The following is a 27768-nucleotide window of genomic DNA, read 5'->3' on the forward strand; positions in this document are numbered from 1 at the left end:
TTTTGCAACTGTGTAGGGAAAACAATAACTAATAGCTGATTAGAAAATAAAGAACTGTACTTAACTGTACTGGGATCTCAATTGCATGGTGCAGGAAAGCAAAGGATGAGTCATTCTTCCCCAAAATGCTCCTGCTCAGCTCTAACAGCTGCAATCATATTTCCCTACATTAATACTTCTGTGCTCCGGAGACTGTTCAGAACTCAAACTGCCTTTTGCCCTACTCTAAACTCTAGGTGATGGCACTGAGCTTTCATCAGTGAGACCAAACAGGACCAATGAGAAGAAAAGCAGGGCTCCAGCTGTTGTGTTTGTATGCAACTTTGATCATTAAGGTAATGTATTTTTGACGACAAAATGCAGCGAGTAATTATCTTTACCTGAGATGTCTTCTTTCGCCTTAAGACTCCTGCCTACAAATTTTAAAAGAGAAAGTTTTATGATACCCCTGAATATTTACCTCTACACAGTTCAGGTATGGGAGAATGCATAAGGTATAAATTAAATTATCTCCTTCATTTTTTTTCTAAAAAAAACCCCAAAATTAAACAGCAAAACTTCTGTTACTCTAAGAATCAACATTCACCTTTCTCATATTGGACTTTACATATGGTATGTTTGAGTGGGATCAATGGCCTCAGGAGGAGTTAATGTGAGTTATCCACTCATTTCACTATAATGTTGCTGAACATAACTGGTGATGTGTTAAAAAGTTTTGTATCTTCACCTAATTTATTTTATACATATATTATGTGTGCTACATCTAGGATTATGGTGGAACAGGATTTCTTACTATGTGACTATTGCACCTTAGTAATTTTATCTATTTTATTTTTGTTATGACAAGACTGAGATATTTATGACTATTCTGGCATTGCAACTATTTAATTGAGACTACATTATGCTACAACACCTAGCAGCTGTATGTCATTATTCTGGGTGGACTATTAAATGCAAAAATATTGTGTCCTCACTGGTGAGTATCCCCACATATGTGAGTATTAATTTAAAAACAATCCATGCTGCAGAACATAAATTTCCTTTTCATCACATTAGAAACCACACTATATGAATGTTAAAGGTCTTCATAGTGTTTGGGTAGCATGTGCAGGTATAAGACTCTTGTTGAGGAATTTGTTTTGACATGTCAGATTTACCGATCCTATTACCATTTACTATAGGAGACTCTGTTTGGCTTCAGTTATTTTATCAATGGGTTATTGTAGTTCTAAACACAAAACTAAATCTCTCTATTAAGAGAGTATTTTATAACATTTCTTGACTTGTATATTAGGGAGCTATGAAAATATATATTGTCCTTGTAACTACTGTGCACAGTATCTATTTTGCAGTAGTACTTTTTAAAAGGTCTTGTAATTCCACACACTGGATGTTTTGCAACACCAACATCCACTAGGCATTTGAAAATTTCTGTGTTAATTTTCATGTCAAAAACGTTTGAAGTAATTATATGGTCTCACAGGTAAAATCCAGCTGTTAATAGAAGGGGGGAGCAAACACACATTTAGTAAGAAATACACCTGTAGGTGAGCATTTTCCATATTTTTAAAATTAGAATTATTCCCTTAATTCAGATATAGTATGAATATTTAATAGGGCATCACTTAAACCGTCATGCATAAAACTTCAAAATATAAATTCTAAGTAAGTCCAGTATAGAATTCAATCATAACAGATCATGGTTGCTTTTTCTGGTAGTAATAAAAAGATTTTTTTTTAAATTTTGCAGCAAGTCTGTGTCATTAACTCTTTGATCAAAAACTAATTTTTAAATTTTTCCTCCTTTTTACTGATATATTTATCTATGTTTACATAGCCTTCTTTACATTTGCCACTTTCTTTTTATCTTTAAATTCATTTATTTAGGAACTTTAAATTCTTCTGTCATAGCCTATTTTTTTAAAATTTACATGTTGCTTCATAGTTATATCAAGTTTTCGCCACATAATTTGTTTGCCCCAAAGTACCTAAGAAACTCAACTTATTAGATCCTCTTTTCCCTATTGAGAGAAAACTGGAAAGGTTGCAGGTTTACTTTCCTTACTTTCCTTTTGCTCTCCTTCTACTGCAACTAAATACCCTCAATTTTCAGGAGGGACTGGTTTTTATACACTTGTCTCAGTATGTGTTAAATCAGAGGACATTCTTTAACTTCTCTGAGGTGTTTGCTTTGCATTTTGTGGGGTTTTTTTTGGATACCATACTCATACATTCTTGTAAGTCTGTGCCACCCTATGCAATCTGCCTCTCTTCCTGAACAAATATTCTCCTCATATTCACAGCTGTAAAACAATCCCTGAAACATACATTGTTCCTGGCAGGAATGGGACATAATCAAAGAAAAGTTTAGTTGTCTTCTTCCCAAATTGTTCTTGGGGCTGTGAATCTCAAGCACAGAAAAGTATTTAAAGCCCTGAGATGTGCAAGTTCTTTAAAAAATTTGTTTCTTGACCTTTTCTACTGAATAACATATTACTTATAAATAATCATATATTTATTTTCTTTGGAGACACTAAAGTATTAGAATTTTTGTTCTCTTTACCACACCATAGTCTGTAGAAGAAATACATATTAACTACATAGAGAGTGATAAAAAATAGAGTAACACTAATGGAACTGAAATGATGAATCTGTGTTTTAGGTATATGGACACCAGGAAGTTGGAGTTGCACTTCTAGCAAGGTGTAAACAACAAAACATAAAGCTAACACAGTGTAAAAAGCATATGTCAGTCAGAGGTTCTTGCAATAGATATGAGGTGAGTGTGTTTGCCTGCATGGGATCAGGTGGAAGGAATTAAATGTAAAGCTCCAAACCACAAAAACATTTAACATATCCCTTTGTGCAAACTCTTAATATTAGTAGTACTTCAAGAAAAGGAAAAGATGCTATGTTTCAGGTTAAGTGAAGAGACTAGCATTACTCCTTCAGAATGAAAACACTAAAGTTTTTACTTTATTTTGCAGTGAAACTTTTAATTGCAGCACCACAGAACACATTTTATACATCATTAGCATTCTTTATCTCCAATATTTAATTCAGAGACATTTATGTAATTGTGTGCTGCGTTGAATTGTCTGGCTTCTCTCAGATCCAGCCATAGATGAGTATTGTGACAGTCCAGCAAGTTGAGCTCTTTCCTGTCATTTTAGGTAGTAAAAGGAAAAGATCTGCTGCCTTCCTAGTGAATTCACTTCTCTGCTAATTGTCCCCCGAGGAGCAGAGTGTCAGCAACAAATCCTACCAAATCTTGCATAATGATTAAAAATGGAGAAACCAAGGCAGCTAAAGTAAAGGTCACTGTATAATCTCCATTTATTGAAACAAATAGAGTTAATCACAGTACTCCATCTCTTGTAGATATCTTCGAGTGAGGGGCTTTTTTCCTCTCAAGAGCTGAAACTTACAAATTTTTTTTAGCATTGGGCTTAATGTTGTGTTTATAAGCTTTCTGCATTGATAATAATGAGATGTTAATGCCCTCTCCCTTACATGGGAAATTAAGTGTTAAGCAAGGTTTAGTTATACTTTTATTTATCAATGACTTTGGAAACAGCCATTTAGAGAAACTAGGAAAACATGGTGAGTGAAGTTATTGTGGATGTATATGGTGATTTCATAGTGCAGTCTCCTGTGCCATCATAAATTTTATTGGATGAAAAATAATGTTATTTGCATTAGAATAAATGTAGAATAAATACTATATGTATGAAAAATAATGTCTGAAGAGGTTTAGTTACATAGTATTATTCAGAAACTGTTGCAATAGAATTCTGTTCCCTATTTTCCATGTTTCTGTGATTCTGTGTTGCTGTTTTGGTTTTGACTAAATAAAGAGGGATAAATGATTTATTAGGATTTATTTTTGTTTTAGTAGAAGTTTGATTTCTGTTTGAATTAAACAAAGTCCAGGAGTTTTCAGCATTTTGCTGAAATTTTCAGGAAATTCTTAATTCTTGGGAAAAAATCTTTGTTTAAAAATGTGAAGTAAGATCTCTTCTCTGGGGTCTGACAGGGTTTTGCTAGAAAGCTTTTTTGGGGTGTCATTTCCTTGCTAATCGTTTGCAGTCTGGACTCAGTTGACTTTTATTTGCTGATTTCATGCATACACAGTTAAGCTGGACATTTTAAGCAATTGAATAAGGAAATATTAATCTACTGAAAACTGAAGATGCTAAACACAGGTGCTAGCTGGATGACTTGGAACAGAAAGTTTAGTAGATTAAAACATAAATTTCACTGCACTATTCTGAAACAGCTTTCTAGACTGCTCTAATGTGCTTCATTCTGAATGCAGTTTCTGAGGTCCCAGATAGCCTTGAAGATGTGATTACTCAGTTTTTGAGTTACTCCATCACTGAACTCAGGATAGTTACTGCAACTCAGGACTGGCTGGCATCAGCTTGTTTTAGCCCGTAATTGGGAAAAACAAAACTGCCTGCTTCTTTTAAATGCAAATGTTTCCTCTCTGTGACTCACATATCCCACTGCAGGTTTAGTGTTCTCTTTTCATCTGTTTTAAATGGTTTACCTTGAATGTTTTGTAGCAAAAACATATTACTCCCACCTGGAATCATGAGAGGTACCGTCTGTAGGTGTGCTTAGTCTGGTGTCCAATGTGTTTCTTCAAAATAAATTCAGAACAGTTTTCAGAACAATAGAACAAACAGGAAAAAAAAAACAACAAACAAACAGCAAATTTCTATTATGAGAAATTTCTGGTAGTACTTTTCTCAGGCCCCCTCGGACCAGCCCGAGGCTCCATTTCTGAATGAATGTCATCTTGGGGGCTAACTGATGTCTTTTTTAAACAAAATAACTCCCATAAAATATGTCTGGATGACATTGGATTCTGTCTCTGTTCCATAGCAGTCGATAAATACCATCAGTGAAATCTGTGTGGATTATGATTGCTATTATACCAGCTCCAGGAAAGCACAGACAGCCCTGCTGTGACAGATGCTTCTGAACCACAGAACTCTCTTTGAGACTACACCTACAGTTTTGAATAAAGCAGAAGCAAGATCTGTTATTTGGCCCTAGGCCACATGGTGTAATCTGGACCTTTCAAAATACATGATGCTTGTTTCTGGACCTTTCTTAAGGTATTTAGAACAAATTAACCGCATAGTATTACCTATAAGCTCCCTTTCTCTCATGCACATGTACACACACACAGACACATCATCATGGAGCTTCACTTCCCTGTGTACAGGGAGCAGTCTGTGATCTGTGCTATTCCAGTGGTCATGGGCTGGTTTGGTTCAAGATCAGGCCAGGGAGAATGCTAATGATGGAGTGAGACAGGAAGGTGGCAGAGCTGCGATGGAGCTTGCCTGGTTTATTAAGCAGTCTAGGCACAGACTCACTGGTCACCCTGCAAAGGCAGAAGACATTGCACTCCAGACTTCAGCCAGAGTCTGTGGTGATAGGGTTTTGGTGTTCCCTTCTCCGTGGGATAGTTAAACAGAACTTTGTTCCCCAGTCCCTGGGGCTGTGATTTAAAGACTTGGGAGAATAAAGACAGTGTGCCTGAGCACTATCTCCAAATCAGACTTGTCAGGCAAAGGCTCCTGTGTATTCAGAGGGGAGCAGGTGGCTGCTCTGAAGGTGACCAGTTGTAGTGTTTCCCTGAGACGCAGGAACTCAGCACTGAAGATCTGCTCCAAGGTCTGCACCAAGTCCTGGCCAGCAGTTCAAAGTATATTAAATTAAACATTTCAGACTCTCTGAATCAGCAAATTCAGCTTTAATTTTATTTAGTTTAATTAAATCCTGTAAATAAACTAATTCTTTCTGCGATACATTACTATTTGCAGTATATTTTAGTTATTAATTGCTGTAACCACAGTACTGAGACAACTGCAATAGTTCACAAACCTATACTAGTTTAATAGAGGTCTTTATTTTTAGGCGATTTTTCCACTCCAGATTGTGGTTGTTTGTGGGTTTTTTGCTTGGTTTTATTTTATTTGATTTTGGTTGTGGCTGAGGTTTTTCATTTTTTATTTTCTTCTTTTGTGCGGAGGGCCATGTATGCTTTTTATGAACAAAGAGCTTCTGTTTATACATTTCTGTGTCATCTGGAAGTTGGACAAGTGGTAGGACAGCTGTGGCTGCTTTTTTCAAACCTGTCAGTGTGTTTTTTTACATTTACTGTTAATCCAATTGGAATGAACTATTTCAGTGGGAAAATGCATATATATGACTGTCCGTAGGACAGTGGCTATTAAAGAGTTTTACCAGCCTTTTGGAAAGTGGCAGAACGTTTTCTCTCACAGATAACTTTGGGCGATTTGGAGGTTTGGATGTTTGTTCAGTGGTGTTTGTTTTTTCTTGGTTTTGTTTTTGTTTGGTTGGTTGGGGTTTTTTGTTTGGTTTGGTTTGGTTTGGTTTTTGGTTTTGTTTTGGTTTTTTTTAGGTTTTTTTTTTTAATGTTCAAGCATGCTAAGATATTTAGATGAAAGAGAGAGATGGTCAGAGTATCCATGGCCACCACTTCCAAAGCAGCTTTTTTTTACTTTCTCAGCCTGCTAATGGCTGGCAGGGAACCAGGGGCTGTGTAATGAGCTGTGTGAAGGGCAGGTAGCCCCTGGAATTACAGAAGAGAATTGTGACAGAATAAAGGCAAAGATGAAACTCTTGTGACCTGTTCTTATGAAGAAAAAGGCTGTGACACTTTTTCATTGTAGTCTATAGTGAATAGATTGGATCTTGACCTTAATTTTAGTTTTCTTCAGTTTGGAAAAAAAAAAAAAAAGTATTTGGCTATGTTTAAATAGGAGAACAATATTATTTCCAGGGATTCAATAAGTGGGAATGTTCTTCACCAGCCAAAAAAAGGTTTTACTGGGGTTGGCTCTGCAGTAACCCCTTTGTTGTTTGAAGTCACAATTATTCTCTCTCAAAAGGATGTAAAACTTTCATATGCAGAGTTTCAACATAGCAAAAATGACTGGTAAAGTAGATAATACTAAGTAAAGGTGCACCATAGGACAAAAATAAAATGTAAGAAGGATCAAAAATTAACTGTTTAAGGAGGTCTGTAGGTATTCTAGGGAAAAAAGTCATCAATCCCACTCCTTTTTCTTCTGTAAAAAAAATTTTCTTACATAGTTGTGATCATCTGTGATAAAAAAAGAGTGATCTTAATGTCTTTAGGTCTTGGAAGACTTTTATGACATTGTCATGTCATGGAGAATGTTTAGATTCTGTTTTTTTTCCATCTTGCCACTGCCTTTTTTCAATAACAGATGTGTAAACACCTAATTTATTACCAATCAAATCAGAGTAGGATAATGAGAAATAAAGCCAAATCTTAAAAAACTCTCCTTCCTCTCTTGGGCCCCTTCTCCCCAGGCTGAGCTGCACTCTAAATTTTCTCTACCTCCCCCCCACAGTGCTGCAGGACAATCAGGAATGGGGGCTCCTGCCAGATCACCAGGTTGCCTCTGCTGCTCCTTCCTCCTCAGAGGAAGTCCTCACAGGAGTCCTCAGATTCTTCTCCTGCTCCAGAGAGAGAGTCTCTCCCACAGCAGACAGACCTCCACCAACTTCTCCAACACAAGTGCTTTCCATGGGCTGCAGTTCTTCACGAGCTTCTCCAGTGCAGGTCCCTCGTGGGGTCCCAAGTCCTGCCAGAAATCCTGCTGCAGCCTGGGTTATCTCTCCATGGTGCCACAGGTCCTGCCAGGATCCTGTTCCAGCGTGGGTTTGCCACAAAGCCACAGACTTGTTCTGGGAATTCACCCGCTGCAGCATGGGATGCTTCGCAGGCTGCAGGTGGATCTCTGCTCCTCTGTGGATCTCTATGGGCTGCAGGGGCACAGCTGCCTCAGCATGGTCTGCACAACAGGCTGGAGCAGCTCCTGCCCCTCTCTTTTCACTGACCTTGGTGTCTGCAGGGCTGTTTTTGTCATATTTTCTTCACTTCTGTCTCTAGCTGCAGCTGTTGCTGCACAGGGGTGTTTTTTCCCCTTCCTAAATCTGTTATCCCAGAGGTGCTACCACTCTCACTGATGTGCTTGGACTTGGTCAGTGGCAGATCTGTCTTGGAGCCATCTGACACTGGCTCTGTTCAACATGAGAGAAGCTTCTGCCAACTTCTTTGAGAAGTCCTTCCCCTACCAAGACCCTTGACATTCAAACCCAGTAGAGTGAGACTGAATGCTTCACAAATAAATGAAATAAATTTCAGGTCTGTATCGCAAACATTACTTTTATATATTAAGTATTTCTTAACATAGGCTTTGAATCCTAGCAACATTGACTTCCAGTTAAGGGCTGTACTTGAGAATCAACTCTCTTTTAAGATCAAATAGTATTTAAATAGTTAATAGTTAATAATAAATAGTTGATGCTTTAAAAGGATAGGGATCTCTCCAAGTCAGAGGGAGCAAAACAGGAGTTTTGAGACCATCTTTTCTTTTTAAATTAGTTTTCTCTCTGTTGATTCAAGCATGTTATATCCTGTGATGGAAGAAAAGGTGAGAACTGAATCCATTTTTCTGCTACTTTGACAAACATTTTGAGCAAGCCTTATGTTTCTTTCTCTTTTTGTTCCATTTTAAAAAAAAGCTTTCACTGAAATTCAGAGGAGAAAAGGAAGAGGCATTTCATTCACCCAAGAACTTCTGTAGGATTCCTGTATGAATTCAGTTCCCCTATTACCTACCTGCAGCCAACGTTCATTTCCAAGACTACTCGCCATATCTGGCTCTGGGTTGTGCAAGGGCAATAGATTCTTCTTTCCTTCCAGTTGGAACTGAGCGATTTCATATAAAAGAGATTCTTTGAAATACACTGAAAAAGAGCAGCCATCTGTGTTCAGAGAAAAAATGGAAGGTTTTTTTTATTCTAGGAAGGGGTTTTGTGCTCTTTTGCACGCTCACAGAATTCTTTTGCTTTAGCTTCACCCTGTATACTCTAGGTGCAGATACAGCATGAGAATAACATCTTCTACAATCTATGTAGTCAGGAAACTAAAATAGTAATAGTGAACACTTAACTATCTTCATCCATATTGTGAGATAATTCAAGTATCTAATCAGCTATTGTAAATTCTAACATGAAGATATGCATATGTATCATTACACACAGAGCCCTTAGATTTTTCTGAAATTTAGGGAGATGGCAAACATGCTGTGACAACATCTATAGTGTCTCATTTATGGCTTATGAAAATCTGTCACCTATTTTTTAATATCCAAATAACATGCTGTTAACATCAGTGAGCTATCTCAAACCCTGTAAAAGACAACCAAATAATTAAGTTGAGGAGCAAGTTAGGTTTGAGAGCAGTATTCTTGGGTCCAATAAAAAGAATTTTTCTCAGTATTTTTAGTTCCTCTGGATCTTATTTCATGGGCCATGCCATGTAAGCTCACATAGTGACTTGCATCAACTCTCCTAAACATCATGCAGAACACAACTGAATATTTTAGGTGCATTTGTAGAATGTTGCTGTTACTCTGATCATGGAATGATTTATCCAAAATCTAGAAAAGACCACTCAGTAAGCTCCATCACAGAATGTCAACCAAGATTCCCAAACATCTGGTGTGCATCAGAATTCTCTGTGCATACATAACCAGAAACCTCTTATCATTACAAATTAAAAAAAAATAAAACACAAATCCCTTTCTGAGGAAAGCAAATACGTTGTGTTAAGGATTCTGTATGAGATGTTGAGCTGTTTGATAGCACTTTGTGTGTAACAATGGTCTCTTAGGAGTGGGCTCCCAGCAGCTCCAAAGTATAAAATTCTTGCCTTAACCTGCATGGAACCTCCCCTCCAGATGACTCTGGTTTAGAATTTATTTCCTGTCAGCCAAATGTCTTCTTACTGGAACCATTACAACTGGAAGCATGACCAGTTTTCCTTATTGGCATGGAAGCCTAAGTAGGTGTAAATTTAAGCTCAAATGGACAAAATTGTTGCAAGATTTGTGTAGATTTATGCACTTGGAGAAAACAGCTGGTAGAATTTTTAGAAAAGTTTCTCCTTTTTTATTTTATATTAATACTGTAAACTTCAAGGAAGCTTTTGTAGAATTTCTTTCACTTAAGTATTCATATTCATATGAAACAGAAACATTTCAATATTTGAAAGTCATAGTAGAAAAAAAAAAGGTGTTGTTAATTTGTCCAGATGAAAATAATAAACTAAATGCTTTCCACTAACACATTTAGCAAATCACTTCTCAAAACCCATTTAGATAATGTCTGTTGAAAAAGCAGTGTAGTTCAGTCATATAATTGATTATAAAGATAATTAGTTTATTTCCAGATACTTCGTGTCCAACTCTTGCTTTTCATTCATGTTTATTTTTCAACGAGGATGCTAAATATTTATAAATACAAGCTGTCTCTGTTAAAGAACTATCGATAAACAATTTTCAAGTCATCCTTTTGTTCATTCTGTCACTTATCATACTCAAGATGTAAAATATTTTTAGATACAAGCTGTCTCTGTCAGAAATTACTTTCATCTGACGCTCTCACTGCTGCATTCATGAGGGAATCAGAGAAGTGGAGAATGCTCAGAAGAGGTTTAAATAATAAAGAGATGTGTATTGCAGCAAAGAGACTTATTTTTCTACCTCAAGCCTTGTAACTGTTATTTGATCAGGACATTCCTTTTAAATTTCTTGATTTACATTTCCTCAATGGAGATTTGAACCTATTATGCCACATTAACACACAAAGTCTTCTCTTCGTAAATAAAGCTTCTTTCTGTCTTTAAGCTATTTATTATTCCTGCAAAGGAATGTCAGTGAGCAGTGTTACACCCTGCTATGCTCCCAGAGCCTGCAACCCTTTGAATTTATCCAGGATAGAGGTCAAAATGATTAATACTGTTCCATTCATGATCTGGAGTTGGGGGCATTTTCCAACCACAGTTGGACTTGTAATGAGATCTTGTCCTTCCTTTCTGTCCATGTAGCTTTGACACTGGTTTACACTCTAACAAAACAAAAACTTAATTATGATTATGTGATTCTTTCTAATGATGAAAATGAAGACTAATCATGAAGGATGACACATTAGAACTTTAATACAATTACCAAGTAATTCTGACTGGAATCTCTCTGCAGCACAGTTTGACACAGAAAAGAACCAGAATAAAAAGGTTCTCAATCACAATTTCTGTTATTAAGGGCATCTACTCTGGGTTTTGTGTATGTTTCATAGCAAGTTTAATTTCTATCAGTAGCAGTGAAGGGAAGAAGAGAGCTCTGACACCACAGCAGAGGCTTATAAGCATGTGAAAGAATATTGCAATAAGTATTTCTAAATAGTGACAAGAAAAAACACTTTCAGAAGAGCATCACAGGTGAAATAAAGACTGGCTGAGACAAGTAAATTGAGATATCACTAATTTATTAAACACGTGTTTATTTCATGCTGCTACCACATACAAAGTGATACGATATTAAAAATAAATACTGCAGATCTTTATCTGCCCCCAGCTTTTCTCAAAAGGCATTAAGCAAGTCTGAATCAGAATAGAAGACTTTAGGCAAGGTTAGTAATCACAGAATTATAGGATGGATGAGGCTGGAGAGGGCCTCTCCTGGTCCAGCCTCTCTTCTCAAATAGGGCTACCAGGAGCCTGCTACCCAGGATGGCTTTTGAATGTCTCAAAGGATGGAGACTACACCACCTCTTTTTGTCACCTGCTAGAGGCACAAGCCCAGCCCTCATCGAGCAAGATCCTCGAGAGTATATTAAAATACACAAGTGGCTAGGACTGATTTTTAGATTCTTTTTCTCAAGGAATATGAATTAAAATCTCTGTGAGTGGGGGAAAAGAAAGGGTGACAAAAGGATAGAAATTGACATAAAAATAAGTGAATAAATATCTCTATAAAAATAAAATATTCATTGGCTGTAATTTTTAATTGTCTAACTGGGCCAACACACCAACCCATGTCCCAGTGTATTCCTTACTATGCACAGACACACATACACACACACACTCACACTCACACACACACATATATATATATATATATATCCGTCTCAGTATATTACAAAAGGTTTTTTAAAGGAATTCACTTGGCTATTTCTACAAGGCATACCCCAGGCATTTGTGAATGCATTCTAACCTTATGCAGAGCTGAAAAAACGCTGTAACAGTATCCATAGAGTCTTGGGCATAAACGCTGTGAAGACAAACCACATTCAGAAGCAGGGGGATCAAATCCTGTCAGAAGTTGCAACATCTGGAGCTGTGAATAACTCTCCATATCTATAAAATTTAGTTGATTTTATAATGTGTATACTTCCAAAACTGTTGCTGTTTTTGTTGTTAGTGCCATAAAAAATGAAGCCCACAGTCAGTTTTCAGATTATGCTGGATTTTACATTGTATTATACTGTCTAGAGTTTTACAGTATTCATCCTTCTCTTTTCACATTCCAAGCTCTCATGGGATTTTATTGTAATTTTTTCCAGACTGCCACCTAAAAACATATATTCATATAACATATGTGTAAGTATGTGAATGTGTAATTCTTATGTTGTTTGAAAGCCACTCTTGTCTAGAAGAGAACTCTGCAGAGCAGCAAACACGTAAACATCTCAGTTATCTGTCAGAGAATTTCCCATATTCAACAAAACAAAATGGTGGAAAGCACTGTGTAAACTATTCAATCTAATGCTGAGTTACCAAAACTGTTATTTTCTTCAGTGTTTTGCATCTCATTGGACACATCTGAGATACGAGAGTCCTCATTTCAGGTTTATTCTGCAGGTGTTCCTCTATTTGTCCCATGCTGCTTATGCAATTTTTTGCCTGCTAACATTGTATATTTAGGTAATAAAGGTATTGGTGGTATGTTTACACTGTAAATGGTCACACCATATCAAATGCTTCTGGAACATGCATTTTTACATTTTGGAACTTGAAACTAGGCTCTAAGATCCCAGTTATTCAAGTGCTCATAAGCTCCTAGTTTTTTTATTACAATATAACAGTTAAAAGGAATCTTGGAGAATCACATATTGGATTTAGGAAGATGCAAAGTTTCTCTGTCCCTTCTAATCTAGTATCTTACATATTAATGTTTCAGAGTGAATGACAGCTATTCAAGGCAACCTCATAGACTTTAAAGGTAATTGTCTAGCTTTGTTTTACCTCTACAAGCTGGAGATTCTCTAAGGACTGAGCAGTGGACATTGCCTACCTGGACTTCTCCAAGGATTTCAGTACATTAGTAATAGGCTTTCAGGAGTCACATGGCCTGATACAGAGAAAGTGATGTGTGCCAGTCCAGACAAGGGGTCTATGCATTGACTGGAGAATTGGGATCCACCCAGTGGAAAAGGTCCTGAGTTTCCCTGTGAACAAGTTCAGTGTTAGTGAACAGGGTTCTTCTGTAGTAGAAAACGTCAACAGGCTATTGCATTTGATCTGCTGTTGTGGTGAATGTAAGAGGTACCTTTGCATGGCATTTGGGCGCTTTACCTGCATTTTGGTGCTTTACCTACATTTCGGTAATACCTAAACTGTCATTCCCATCACAACTCAAGCGTGGAAGAGAAAAGGTATTGAAATGGGATCAAAAGTCCTTCACATCTGGTACTGCTATCAAAAGCAGATGAGTAGAAAAGACTATAACAACGGGGAAACAAAAATAGTACCTCCTTTGAATAATCTGTGAGCCTGCAAACATTTGTGGTTAAATAAATCGCTGCACTTCCCTTCAGCTTGTCATGTACCTCACGAGTTTTGAGAGAGAGTGTACATCATATCTTGTTCATCTGAATCTCTAAGACCTTGGATGGAAATTATCTGCTTCTGGTCTCATTACTGTCTATTTTTTTTTTTTTTTTTCTGAAACTTCTCCTAGGGGAGTTGAAGTTGAACCACATCTTCTGAAATACTTTCCCAATCAAAAAATAATAAAAAAAATAAAAATAAAAAAAAGGATAAAAAGGGTGGGTGGGTGTTCTGGTGGGAAAATTTGTACACGTTCTTTGAGAGTGAACATCCACAAAGTGTTTCTTCAGCTTTGTTCTGTGACTTTATTTTTCCTGAAGGCTCCTTTTATAGCTCGATAATCTGTGGGATTTGAAGTCTCTCAGAGTTCTTCCTCTTGGTGTGTTTGAAGAAAGATTTATTAATTTTTATGAATTTTGCTTGTTCTACCTCAAGCTCTTCTTTCACCCCGGTTTATGGAGTTTTTTAACTTTCCAGATATTGCTTTTCTTCTATTTTCTTCATTTCAACATGATCCCTGTTCTTTGAAGACTGCTTTCAAATAACTCCCCTTCCCCTACCTTTTAACCAGGTTTGCTTCTTTTCTCAGGACTTTTATGAGTAGTATAGATTTGTTCTGTGCTTCTAATACAGCTTCCCTAAGAAGTCTCCAAGATGCATGCAACGTTCTAAGGTTTTAACTCCCTTAACTGGCCTTTTAAACCCTAGTTTTTTTCTTTTTTTTTTTTTTTTAAATTTTGTTATAACAGCCTTTCAAAGTCTTAAGATCACATGGCAGAACTTGGTTTTTATTTAAGAAGTGTTTTAAGTGAGGATTTCTTTTCTTTTCTTTTCTTTTCTTTTCTTTTCTTTTCTTTTCTTTTCTTTTCTTTTCTTTTCTTTTCTTTTCTTTTCTTTTCTTTTCTTTTCTTTTCTTTTCTTTTCTTTCTTTTCTTTTCTTTTCTTTTCTTCTTTTCTTTTCTTTCTTTTTTTTCTTTTCTTTTTTCTTTTCTTTTTTCTTTTTTTTTTCTTTTTTCTTTTCTTTTCCTTATCTCTTGGGACTTAATTTTGTTCAGGGTCAATGTTGTATTTTTATTATTAAATTTTAGTGATACTAGGGAAGGAGGGTGCTCCCAGTTTCTGCTAGTGCAGTTTCTTCCCCACGTAGCACACTAGGACCAGTTATGGTGCATTTACTAGTTGGCCGTGACTGGCAGTGTGTCTGCCAGCTGTTCTTGGTGTACAGGGGATGATGACTATCAGTGTCTCTATGAGCTGTCTATCTGCCCAGATTTTCAAATCACAACGTGTGCTTTTTAATGATTTGCTTCAAAAATGGATTGTGGATGGTAAATGGTATTTTGAAAAGATTTAAAGACCTTTAGGGAAATGTTAAGGAGAAACCCTAATACTGTTTCCAAATGGCATAAGTTTTGTTTCCAAAGTTCATTTTCCATAAAGTAACAGTGAAATTCATTAAACTCCTTATTTCTAATGTGTAGAAATTTCCTTGGCTCTGTTTCCTAATTTTGTTTCTGTTTCGTTTCTGAATCACCCACATGCGGTAAAATAGTAGGGTTTTTTTTCCCCCCTGAGTTTCTCTAATTATAAGACCAGCCATGTTTTCCATGGTAGCAATTGGTGAAGGAAGTAGGATTTTCTCTATAATGCTGTCTTAAGAAAAAGATTCAAGGTCAATGCAGTGATTTTGACTTTATAATTATTTTGGTTTTAGTCCTTGTGGGTATTTTTACTTTCTGTTTTCTGCACAGACAGGCATAACACTGGGAGAGCCTTAAGGCAGTTTCTGTAAAATGATTATTCAAAATTACCAAAATAAATGTAAATATTTTCACATTAAAACAGTTCCTCATCCTTTCCACAACTGTTAAACATTTCAACATCCTTGACTCAAAACTGGAAGGAATGGATTTGATGGGTTGACATATGCGTGGATAAAGAACCAGCTGCTTTGTCACACACAAAGAATTTTGGTCAGCAGCTCAATGTCCAAATGGAGATCAGTGACGAGCAGTGCTCCTCAGGGGTCAGTATTGGGACCAGCATTGTTTAAAATGTTTGTTGTTGACATGAACAGTGGGATTCAATGCACCCTTAGCAAGTTTGTCATGACACCATGATGTGTTGTGCAATTGGCATGTTGGAAGAATGGGAAGCCATCCAGACAGACCTTGGCAAGTTTCAAAAGTGAATCTGTGCAAACTTAATGAAGTCCAACAAGGCTAAATGTAAGGTGCTTCCCCTGTACTGATTTTAAAAATCCTTTTATTTTTCCTGATCTGGCAGCATTATTTTAAGGTTGGGGTTCTTACTGTAAATATAGTATGTTATTGAAGTCTCCAGACTCTCACCACCAGTAAAATCTTCAGGAATTATTTGAAAAAGTTAAATAACTGGTGAATGAAACTAATGCTATATTATTTTAATTTTTTTTTTCAGATGTCTTAACCTCAATCATCTTAATAGAGCTTGGTTTTCAGAAAAATTATGATAACCTAATCCACTTTAGAAAATTTCACACTCAAAAACCCTGGAAAAAAATATCATTGGTCTTCCAGTCTAGTGTTAGCTAACTATACATGTTGGCACTTGATCCCACTCATTCTTGGGGTTTCTTTGTAGTTAAATGTAAAATAAACTTGTTTTGATATAATCATGAACCTCTAATTAAGATCTTGCTCTTGTTCAGTGACAGGTCAATAATCCATATTGACCTTTGGCCAAGTCACTACTTAAACCTAGTTATCAGCAGCTGATGAAAGTGTCACAGGTAATCAAATAATTTTCTATCAGTAGAACTCCTTGACAATGGTTGGCAGATTTATTCATTTATTCAACAAATGCACAGAAGGAAAAAAGTAAGAATCTGAACATTATTCCAAAGGCCATGCTTCAGTCTCAGACAAAACAGCTTCCCTGCAGTACCTTGCCTGGCACAATGCAACAGGGTTCAGTTATTATGTTCTCAATATTTTGTTACATGCAAGAGAATACATTAAACCATACAAAAAAATTTTGACATACTTTTAATACAAAAGAAATGTCATATTGCTCATCAGAATTAGGCTCAATAGTTATCTGACATTTTAATCACAGTATTTTTCTATTGGTTCTTATCCTTGCATCTTAGATATTTTTGTCAAAAATGTTTCAGTGTGTCCTTTTGAATGACATCCATTCTGCTTAAACTGTCTTAATTAATCTTTACACTGCAATACTCTAATACTGTTTTATGGTAGTAATTTCATGAGGCATATTTCTTGTTTCCCTAGAATTTTTTACTGAAAAGCATTAATAAAGTTAGTAAGCAATAATATTTAATATTAACTATCAAAATAATTTCAAAAAATACTGAAGAACCAAATATCCATTTGTTTGAGGTTTTTTCAACACAGATCTAAATAAAGAATATAATTTCTAAATTTTTATGCAAACCAGTGAGAGCCTTGTTTTCTTCTCTTGTGGATCTTTTGTATTCTCAGTCAGTCAGCTTTCTGAAGAATTTCTAACATATTGCAGAGAAACAACTGTCAGCTTTATTGCTTTGTACTATTCTGGATCAAACAGAAGAAAACTGAGTCTAGGTGAATGAAAAATATTATTTTACCAATTAAATCAAACTCTTTCATAAACAGAAGTCATCACACGTGAAGCGCTGTACAGCTGTAGGCAATGTACTTTAGAACAATAAACTTGTTCTTTTCAAAAGTGTTGACAGAATGAAAGGGCTCCAGAACTTAGCAAAACAGTTGTAATAACTTACACACATTGAATAATTTCATCCTTTTTAAGAAAATACTAAACTTTGAGGTGGAAAGCTGCTGGCCAGTATGCCATATTGTATTAAAGGGCATTTACTAAAATTCCTTCAAAAGTCTTCTGTGAATGTCTGCAGCATTTTAGACAACTTAAATTTCTTCCAACATTGTGAGAACTTTTTTTTTTTATCAGACCCTTAGTTTCTCAGAAACAAAGCCGTTGTATCCTAACATCTTTATACTTCTTTAAAAAATTTTTCCTTCGCTTGGTATGACCAAAACTCATACAATAATTTTAATATAATGAGAATTGTAACATTTTAAGGCATTTAAAACTGAGCACTGAATTACTTCGTTTTGAACATTTAATTCTTTTTTCTTTTGTGTTCTCCTATAAAAATATTAGAAGCATCCATCAGCTTTGTGAATCACTGAGAATGCTAAATAATGCTTACTCAAACATATCAACTGTACCTTGTTTATCGAACAAAATATCCTGATGCAGGTGAATTTGCATAAAGTATAAAGAAGTTTTAGAAGAAAGTATAAAAAGCATTGTTAGACATTACTGGGTATGGTACTAAAAACCTATTACAATTTTAGGCATTGAATCAAATAAACTATCCCTGCCAACATTCCAAGCTTCATTTTAATATTCTGTATAAGCTCATAGGACCATTTGTCTTTATAAAAAATGAGGTTACCTTGCAATAAATTTAAATGTAGTGTGTGAATTATTTATGTATAAGGCAGCATATCTTGATAATTCTATTTTTCTCTAAAGGATTTTCTCACTTTAATGGAAGTTTATAGATATATAAAATATCTTTCTATGCCTAGGATACCAGACATCTTTTGTTCATATGTGTACTTTAAGTTGCACCCAAAATATGGCAATTCCAATCCAACTGTTCACTAAAATATAGATTAAAAATAAAAAAATAAAAAACCCATCACTCCCATATCCTAAAAATCCACAACCAAAACCAAAATAAAAAAGACAACCATAAACTAAAAAATATCAAGCAACAACAAAAGCAAAACAAACAAAAGACAAAACCAAACAAACTCTAACAAAACAAACAAAAAAAACCCCACAAAACAAAACAAAACCACACAAACAGAAAAGCCAGAACCAACCAAACTACGAGAAGGACACAAAAAAATTTCTCAGTAAATCCATACATAAGTGATCCACAATTGCTTTTCATAGAGCCATTTCTGGGAACTCATGAAAGTACTATTGCAAAGAATTCTTTATTACTGCCCTTTCATTCTGTTGGGATGTTTCCTTTTATACAGGTTCTACACAACAGCAGAGTTTATGTGAAAGAAGAGATGTGGGAAAAGTTTCATAATTACATTTCCTGTAGGCTTGTGACAGACTTTTATTATGGCTTTTAGGGATGTGTGGCCGCTAATGACTAAATATTGGCTTTCTGAAGTCTATGAATGGGCAAAGTAGCTCATGACCCTTAAATTATTTGCTCTGTCTTCTAATAACTCTGGTTGTCAAAGACAGCTGCTAGAGCAGAACAAGAAGGTACAGAGTTATTATGTGGAGCTTGAGAATTTATTATATCTGACACACTCTATATTAATCTGCATGGTTGTTCTTTAACATCCATACACCTAGGGCTCCCCCTCCTCCTCAGAGTACTAGCAATGATTATCATTCCCAGTATCAAAATATGCCTTTGGCAAGTTATAACCCTTGTTAAAATCACAGTCAATGTTTATTGCAAATTAATTTGTTTCTAAAAATCAAAGTTGTAGATATTATAGTCTGACATTATTATTAAAAGATAAAGCTAATAATCTTGTTTCTACAAGAGGATTGACACTTAAAGGACAAATCCATTTTTATCATACATCAAAGCTCAGTTGTTCTATTTGTTATCACTTTTCCCCTCCTGTTTGTCCTTTTAAAAATATTTTATTAAATTCATAATTGCTCTTCTTGTTTGAATTTTGATCCCCTATTTGCATATAATTTGTCTCAATTTGAAATCCAATTTTCTAGTGTATATTATCATGAATTTTTCATCTCTGTGCCTCATTATGCATAAAAACAAATGACAGTGAACATTAAATACATTTCAAAGTATTAATAATCTATTTAATACTGGTTCCTTGAGAAAACATGCTAAGCAAAAAAACCCAAGTATTTTAAAATAGTTGAAAGGGAAGTGCAACCTTAAATCTATGTAAAAATCATTGCAATTTCTATTGGATTATGGCAATACTGTTTCAAATTGTTACTGTATCAAACTGTATAAAATATCTTGCAAAAAACCCACAGCTGTTCCTTTGTAGCCTTTTGCTTAAACATCTACTTCTGTTTGCATCTAGGTTGCATAACTCAGTGTATGCCCAAATAATATAATATTATATCACAATTTTATAAATATTTTATATAAGGATATATATTTTTGTTCTAGGAAATCATATGAGTGAAAGAATATCTGTTCTTTATTTTATTATTGTGTACAGTAATAGAGAATAATTGAATAAAACAGAGCTTGAAATCTAGCTGAGCTACTCTATCCTTTGGCTACAGGCAGAGTATTGTCTATTCCTAGTCTTTGAAATCTAGTAGAGATTACATCTCCTCAGGCCTGCAGCTACAGTATTTTCCATTCACATAATTAGAAAGCTTTTCTCAATCTTCAGTGTAAGATTTACTGTAATGAAGGCTACTGATGACTCCTTGCCGTCATTGGTGGACGCAGGAAAATAATGTAAAACTGGTGTTTTTACAGCAACCCTTTTAACATATCATCTGTCACTCTTCTATCCCACTCTCTTTTGCTCCAGATAAACCTCTTGCCAAAATAATATTGCTTTTGAGATAGTTTAAAACTGTCTTCCTTCTCCTGAACCCCAAATTTATTAATTTGGTCTTGAATTATATTCACAATGAGTAGAAGTATTATTTCCTGTGTTTCCCATCTGACAGTCTTACTATCGCAACTCAAACAACTGTTTTTCTAATTTATAGGATATCAGGTTTTTGACTCCTATGAAGCTTTTAATAATCTACCAGATATTCCTTATTTTATGTTTTTTCCCTTTTAAAGGTTAAAAGGGGACAAAACATAAAATAAAGAATATCTGGCAGATTATTAAAAGCTTCAAAGGAGTAGTACTATGCACTTTTTATTGGCTATTATCTTGATGTCAGATCTTCTCCCACTCTATCAAAATTATTTTCACCCTGTCCCAAAGAGTGTTTGCTCTTCTACCTGTTTGCCATCTGTGAATGGTCTAAGTGCTGGTTTCAGTTCATCAATCTGTCTGCTAACAAAAATGTTTCAAAGGATTGAGCTAGAGGTCTTCTTGGAATATAAAATATAACATCTCCTTCTGTGGAAACGTTTTAACCTGTAACATATGTTATTTCATGAATGGATGTGAATAGGGGGGGTTTATTAATGTTTCTGTGGAAGGATGGCATGCAGAAAGCTTTATATGTCATTTTTACTTTTACTGCTTGTGATCTTAAAATACTACTTTAGTTACCCTATGAAAGGAGTAAATTGGATTTTACTAGATTTTTTTTTGTTAGGTTTTTCTTGCATTTTCTTTTACATTGTTTTTAAATCTTCCTTAATATTCCCTCAATACTTTTAAATGTATGTTTGATGTGTTGTTCCCATTTTCTATCTCATCACATGCTAAGAGTAACTGCTTTATAATGCCTTGCTATTCTGCTGCCCTGTTGAAAGACACTTTATAGCCTTTCCTGGTTCTTAGTGACTGATACTACAACCATTTGATATAAAAGTATTATTTTCTCTACCTTCACCTCAGATGCAATTACTTTGCTTAACAGATGGTCTCAGAATTGATATTTTTTCATTGGATATCTGTGTCTCGTCAAATATCCCAATTGGAGGATTTATCCTAAAGCACTTCCAGATGAGCTAAAAGCATTTTCTTGCACTGCTCTATGAAAAGTTAAATATCCATTGATTTATTCTTTGTATCATACAACACACCAATATATGCTTTTTACCACACAAAGACAGTTTGCCCACTATTAAAACCCTTTCTAAATAAATATCCCTATCTAAATAAATGTCTTCCTAGAATTTCTAAATAGTCACCTCCTCTAGTGTCTGCCAGAACATTTTAATGACCTCCTGTTAGAACTTTACCATCTAGGTGGTTGCCTTGGTTTTATTACCAGTAGACTGCTCACAGATCATAAACAGAATGGTAGAGGTGCAAACACTCCTCAGAACAACATAATTACAAGGTAAAATCATTCTGTGACTTCAGATTCAAACAATATTACTTCCCTTCTTCAAATGGCAAAGACTCTACAGTACCTTGTCAAGGATTGCCTTAAAAGAAAAGCAACTGTGCAATGATTGAGGACCTTCGTATTCTGAGTTTTCTTTTCCCATTATAACTAGAAAAGTACTCAAATCAACAGAGTCAATGTATTGCTGTATCTGGAGATCTAGTGTTGCAGGTGCTTGGGAATCTCAATTTGAAAAACACAGTAAATTTTCAGAAATCTATAGAAATACAACCAGAAACAGGTAAAAGAATGACAGGAAGATGGTTTCTTTCAGAAATTTTTATGACAATATCTACACTTTTTTAAACCTTTAAAAACTTACTATCTTGCTTCATATTTGGCACTGAAGACATGAATTTCTGTCTCTTTTTTTATCAACTTAGGTCTTATCCTGTATTGATGGTGGATTGGAAACTATATTTGAATAAATCATGACCATGAAAGTAAAAAACTTTTAATGACTTACTGTATAATTTTATATTTTTATCAATATTTCACAGAGTAACTATGCTAGCTGCTAGCTAAAAGTTCACCAGTTTTTAGAGTTTTCTGAAGTCACTATGAAACCATTTTAAGTCGTTCCCTCCCACTCATCCCTTTTTGGGAGGCATAATTTGCCGTAAGTATTTAAAAAGTTACCAAATGCATGTTTTCAATAATGTTGGATTTACAACCTCTGCATTTCAGTTGTAAAACTTCCATCCTACTTGAGAAGACAACATACATTTTTCAGTAACGATGTTTAGACTATTAACAAAATAAAGGATCAATCACTGTTTAAATTCCTCTCACTGACTGCCATAAACATTTTTTACTGATTCTAACAGCATTAAAAATACTGTTCATCAGACAGGTTGATCTACACATAGAAGGAAAATTCTTTCTTTTTTAGCACAGGATCACAGAATGAATCAGATTGGAAGGGATCACAGTGGGTCATCCAGTCCAACCTTCCTGCTCAAGCAGGGTCATCCTAGGTAAAGCACATGGCACAGAACTGTGTCCAGGCAATTCTTGAATATCCCCAGTGAGGGATTCTCTCTGGGCAGCCTGTTCCAGTACATGGTCGCCCTGAATAGTAAAGAAGTTCTTCCTTGCATTTGGGTAGAACTTCCTCCGCATCAGAGTATACCTGTTGCCTCTTGTCCTCTTGCTTGGCACCACCAAGAAGAGCCTGACTCCATTCTCCCGGCATCCTCCCTTCAGATACTTAGTGGCATTGATAAGGTCCCCTTGCCATTGTTTCTTCTGGAGGCTGAAGAGGCCCACTCCCTCATCCTATCCTTATAAGAGGATGCTCAAGTCCCCTTGGTCAGCTTTGTTGCTGTTCACTGGAGCTGCTCCAGGATCTCCGTGTCTCTCTTGCACTGAAGGCCAGAACTGGACGCAGCACTCCAGATGTGGCCTCACTAGGGTTAAGTAGAGGGGAAGGACCACCTCCCTCAATTCGCTGGCAGTGTTTTTCCCAAAGAACTCCAGGGTACCATTGGCCCTTGACTGTAAGCACTGTTGGTATATGGACAGCCTGCACCATGATCCTCAGTTCTTTCTCTGCTGCTTCCTTCTTCTTTAAGTTATCCTTTCAGGGTCAAAAACATGACTTGAAATTACAGAAATGTTATAAATGTATACTCCTGTTACCTGTCTTCTTCAAATTAGATCTTAAGTGAAAACATTGCTAGAGCGGCATATGCCAGTTTCTGAAATATACCCCTAGATTTTTCATTCTCTTAATATTTCTACAATATTTTCAAGTTAGTCTATAGTTAGATCTTCTCTAATGTGCAATTGAAACAGTAGGAGAACAATACAATTAGCTGTACTTCCCCTCCAACTGTGTAGAATTGAAAAAAGGTTCATTCGTAGCTTTAGAAACTGTACATTGCTAATCAACGCAGGAAAATTAATAAAACACAGGTATGCTTTTGGGAGTTATATGAGACACACTGAGAAGTCAACAACTGGGGAAGAGAAAAATTATAAACACTATAAACTAATTTCACGATATATTAATAAAATAATCCATTAATTCCCAATTGGCTTAAGGTATGAACACACTGTGGTAGGACAAGCAAGGTGGTTTTAATGAAAACATTCAAGACAAATCATGTCTGATGTCTTTATGCTCACTGTTCTGTGATAGAATAATATATTCCATTTCATTGACAAGGTTTTTCATCTGGCTTTGTTCTAGTATTTTTAGAATCAATGGGCTGAATTCCTTTGGACTTCAATCTGTATCTGTTTTAGCAAAACTTAAAAAATAAAATGAAGATATAGAGCTGCTCTACTGTACCTTGGGAAAAGTAGACTTAGGCTGCTCAAAGTGCTAGTTAGTAAATTTCCATGTAATTCTGAGTTTAGAGTGCAAATATTATTCAGTTTTTAAGAAGCATATTTTAAGAGTGCAGAAGCAGGCAATCCCAATGGGTTGAAAGTCAAGCAAGAGAGTCAGAAGGCTGGCATAGATGAACAGTGACATCCTTTAGAACTTAGGTAGGAAAAGAAAGTATTGGGATTCTGGAAGCAAGGTCAGGCTATACAATAGGACTGTAGATGTGCTGTTAACCACTTTGGAAGAGAATTCATGCAGCCAAAACTCAATAGGAGTTAAAACTACCCAAAATATTGGTGGACAACAGTTGAAAGTTTTAGGTACATTGACAGCAGAAGGAGGTCTAAAGAAACATTAATTTGTTACTTGGTGGGGCTTGATCACTTCAAGGATATGGGTGAAGATAAATCATAAATATTTATTGCCTTCTTCAGTTCTGTCTTTAACACCAGTCATAGGCCTCGAGGCTCTGGGAACCCTGTTATGGAACACCATGATTGACCATGAGTGATAAGGTCCCAGATGAATTGGTACACAGTTTGATCCTGTAACTGAATGCACATAAGTCTATGGGATCTGGTGGGATTTATCCCAGGGTAATGAAATATAGCGCACTGATGTTATTGCAAGACCTACTGTAGTTGCATATCAACGTTCTTAGGAATCTAGGGAAGTTTCAGGTGAATGGAAGATGGTAAACATTTTTCCAGTTTTTAAAAAGGGTGAAGGAGTTTTGCAAACTCTTCCAGTTTGCAAAAGGGCAAGGAAGAAGACCCTGCCAATTATAGGTCTGGCAATCTTGCTTTTGGGCTTTGTAAAATTTTAAAAAAGATTATCCTAGGAGTTAATGAAAAAACCCTTGAACAACCATGCAGTGATTGGTCAAAGTCAACATGGATTCACGCAGGGAAAACTTATTAACTTGTGACAAGGATAATTTCCCCGCTGAATGAATGAAAGGCAGTAGATTTTTTTTTTGTTTTGTTTTTTTGTTTTGGTTTTGTTTTTTTTTTTGTTTTTTTTTCTTTTTTTTTTTTTTTTTTTCTTTAGCAAAGGTTTTGGAAACTATTTCTCATAACATCTTTATGGGAAAGGTGTTCAGCACATAGGTGAACATGCATACTATATGGTAGGTGAGCAATTGGCTGAACAGATGGGTTCAAAGTGCTACAGTAATGAGGCAACATCTAAATGTCAGGCAGCCACAAGTGGTGTTCCCTCAGGGCTCAATTTGAGAGAAATTCTCTTCAATGTTTCTGTTAATGACATGGACACAGGAGTTAGGTCACACAGAGTTTGGTGAAGATAAATTAGGAGGAGTCATTGATTCCCCGTGAGATTAGAGACACCTTGGAGAGCACTATTGATAATCAGAGTAATGGGTAAACATTCACATGAAATGAGCAACAACCAATACTGGATTCTATACTTGGGGCAGTACAATGCTTTGTGACTGGGTTAATGTGTAGACTGGGAGACAGAGAGGCAATGAAGCTCTGCAGAAAGGGGTCTGAGAGGTTTCCTTTCCTGTGAAGTTCAGTATGAACTAATGATGTTCCCTGTCAGCCAAGAGGGCCAAAAGTATCCGGGGTGCTTTAAGCAGAGCACAACTGACTGGTCAAAAGGAGTGGTTACCTCACTCTATTTTAGCATTGGTGCTGCCTCACCTCAAGTTTTGAGTGCAGCATTGGGCTATGTAGATACCAGAGTCTGATTAAGAGGTAAAACTGAAGAACAATGAGCAAATTTTATAAATATTTGTGCTACATGAGCTCAGTTTGGCTCCCACCTTCTGACATTTATCCATGAAATTGCCTGTGAGGGAGTACAAGCTACCCACATCTGACAGACATTTTGAATTAGTTGCAAAGGTATGTGAACTAGCAGCTGTCTTTTGGAGGAATAAGTATGTAAAGTTAATGACATAATGCTCTGCTCTGAGCTGTGGTTCATGGTGTATCAATGTGCCACGAAAAGAAATATGGCTAAGAGGAAAAGAGGGTCATTAGTTTTCCCAAATCATTGTATTCATCACTCTGGCTTGTAGAAAACAGAACTGTTAACTATCAGACATAGAAGATCTTTTAAAAAGTCATTGAGGCAAAAGCTTAATTCTATTTTCAAGGCATTATACAACAGTAGTTTGAATTCTCTGTGTTTTGTGTTTTCTTCCATGTCCCTTTTGTTTTCAGCACACGACTGCAGGCTTGTCTTGCAATTCAATATTTGTTGATATACATTTTTGCCCATCAGTAATACAGATTTTAAATCAGTGTTAACTGTCAATTTTGTTGATGATGCACAAGGCAGAATAGAGCACAGCTTGTGGTTTTACAGCTTTTTGTCAGCAGTATTGACAGCAGTAAAACCCTCAAGCAGAACCTACACAGAAAGCAGATATGTGCACTAACAAGATGTTATTTTTAGAGTTTCTTTTCTAGCTCATAACTTTTTACTGGCAATATTTTAATTGGTCCAATGCCAACATAAAAAATATAACGTTTTACAGCTGTAATCAAAGTACACTTGGGAACTATCTGACCTAGTAATATAATTCCCCTTCTGTCTCAATAAAAGTACACTTAATTAAATATACTTCAGTCTTCTCCCAATAAAAGACATATTTCACCTCTGACCAGTCCATAGGTTGTAAATTAAGCTCAGGCTTCTGCCTATACAGCAAAAAAAATATAACGAGAGAAAGAGAAAATGGGAGGTTTGCATGTCTTTTTTTTCTCAAATTATATTTTAAAAAGAAATGTAGAAATAGAAGAAAAAAACACTCCTTGAACTTTTTTTTTCCCTCTTATAAAATAACAACTGCAGCTTTCTTAACTTCTAACAAAAATACAGGTAATATCATTAAATTCTCATTACTGAAAACAGCAAGTTTTACGAATGAATGATGATGGTATCAGTGTTCACATACTTAGTACTGAATACAAAAGCTTAAAAAGAAGGCCTTTTGTGAATCATTAAGAAATCTAACCTAGAAATTTCATCTTATTGCTTGTGTCTGTTGAGCATTTGATCATACATACCTTGTTTAGTCAACATGAGAATAAAAAAAATACTCCATGATCTTGTCTATGACCCTGCTTTTCTCAAGGAGAAGGATCAGAGTTGTGATGTTGCACATTTTCATGTTGTAGTTCTAGGATTGCTTATGTGGGTGTTGGATTCCTTTGTCAGTGCTGCTTAGGCCACACCAGGAGTGCTATGCCAGTTCTGAGCTCTTCAGTACAAGAGAGGCATGGACGTACTGGAGAGAGTCCAAAGAAGGGCCACAGAGAGTATTAGGTGCTTCTCTCCCTGTAAAGTCTGAGAGAACTGGAATTGTTCAGCCTGGAGAAGGGGAATGGTCAGGAGGGAACTCATGAAGGTTTGTAAATACCTGAAAGCGAGGGTGTGAAGAGGATGGAGCCAGGTTCCTTTCAGGAGTTCCTAGTGGCAGGGAAGAGACAACAGGCACAAAATATTATGCAGAAGGTTCTCTCTGAATGTCAAGAAGCACTGCTTTGTCGTGAGAGTGACTGAGCTCTGGCACAACTTGCTCTGGGAGATTGTGGAGATACTAAAAAGACCTGGGACCTGGGAAACAGGGCCTAAGAGATTTTGT

Source organism: Catharus ustulatus, chromosome 1 (genome assembly GCF_009819885.2).
Source record: "Catharus ustulatus isolate bCatUst1 chromosome 1, bCatUst1.pri.v2, whole genome shotgun sequence".
NCBI lineage: Eukaryota > Metazoa > Chordata > Aves > Passeriformes > Turdidae > Catharus > Catharus ustulatus.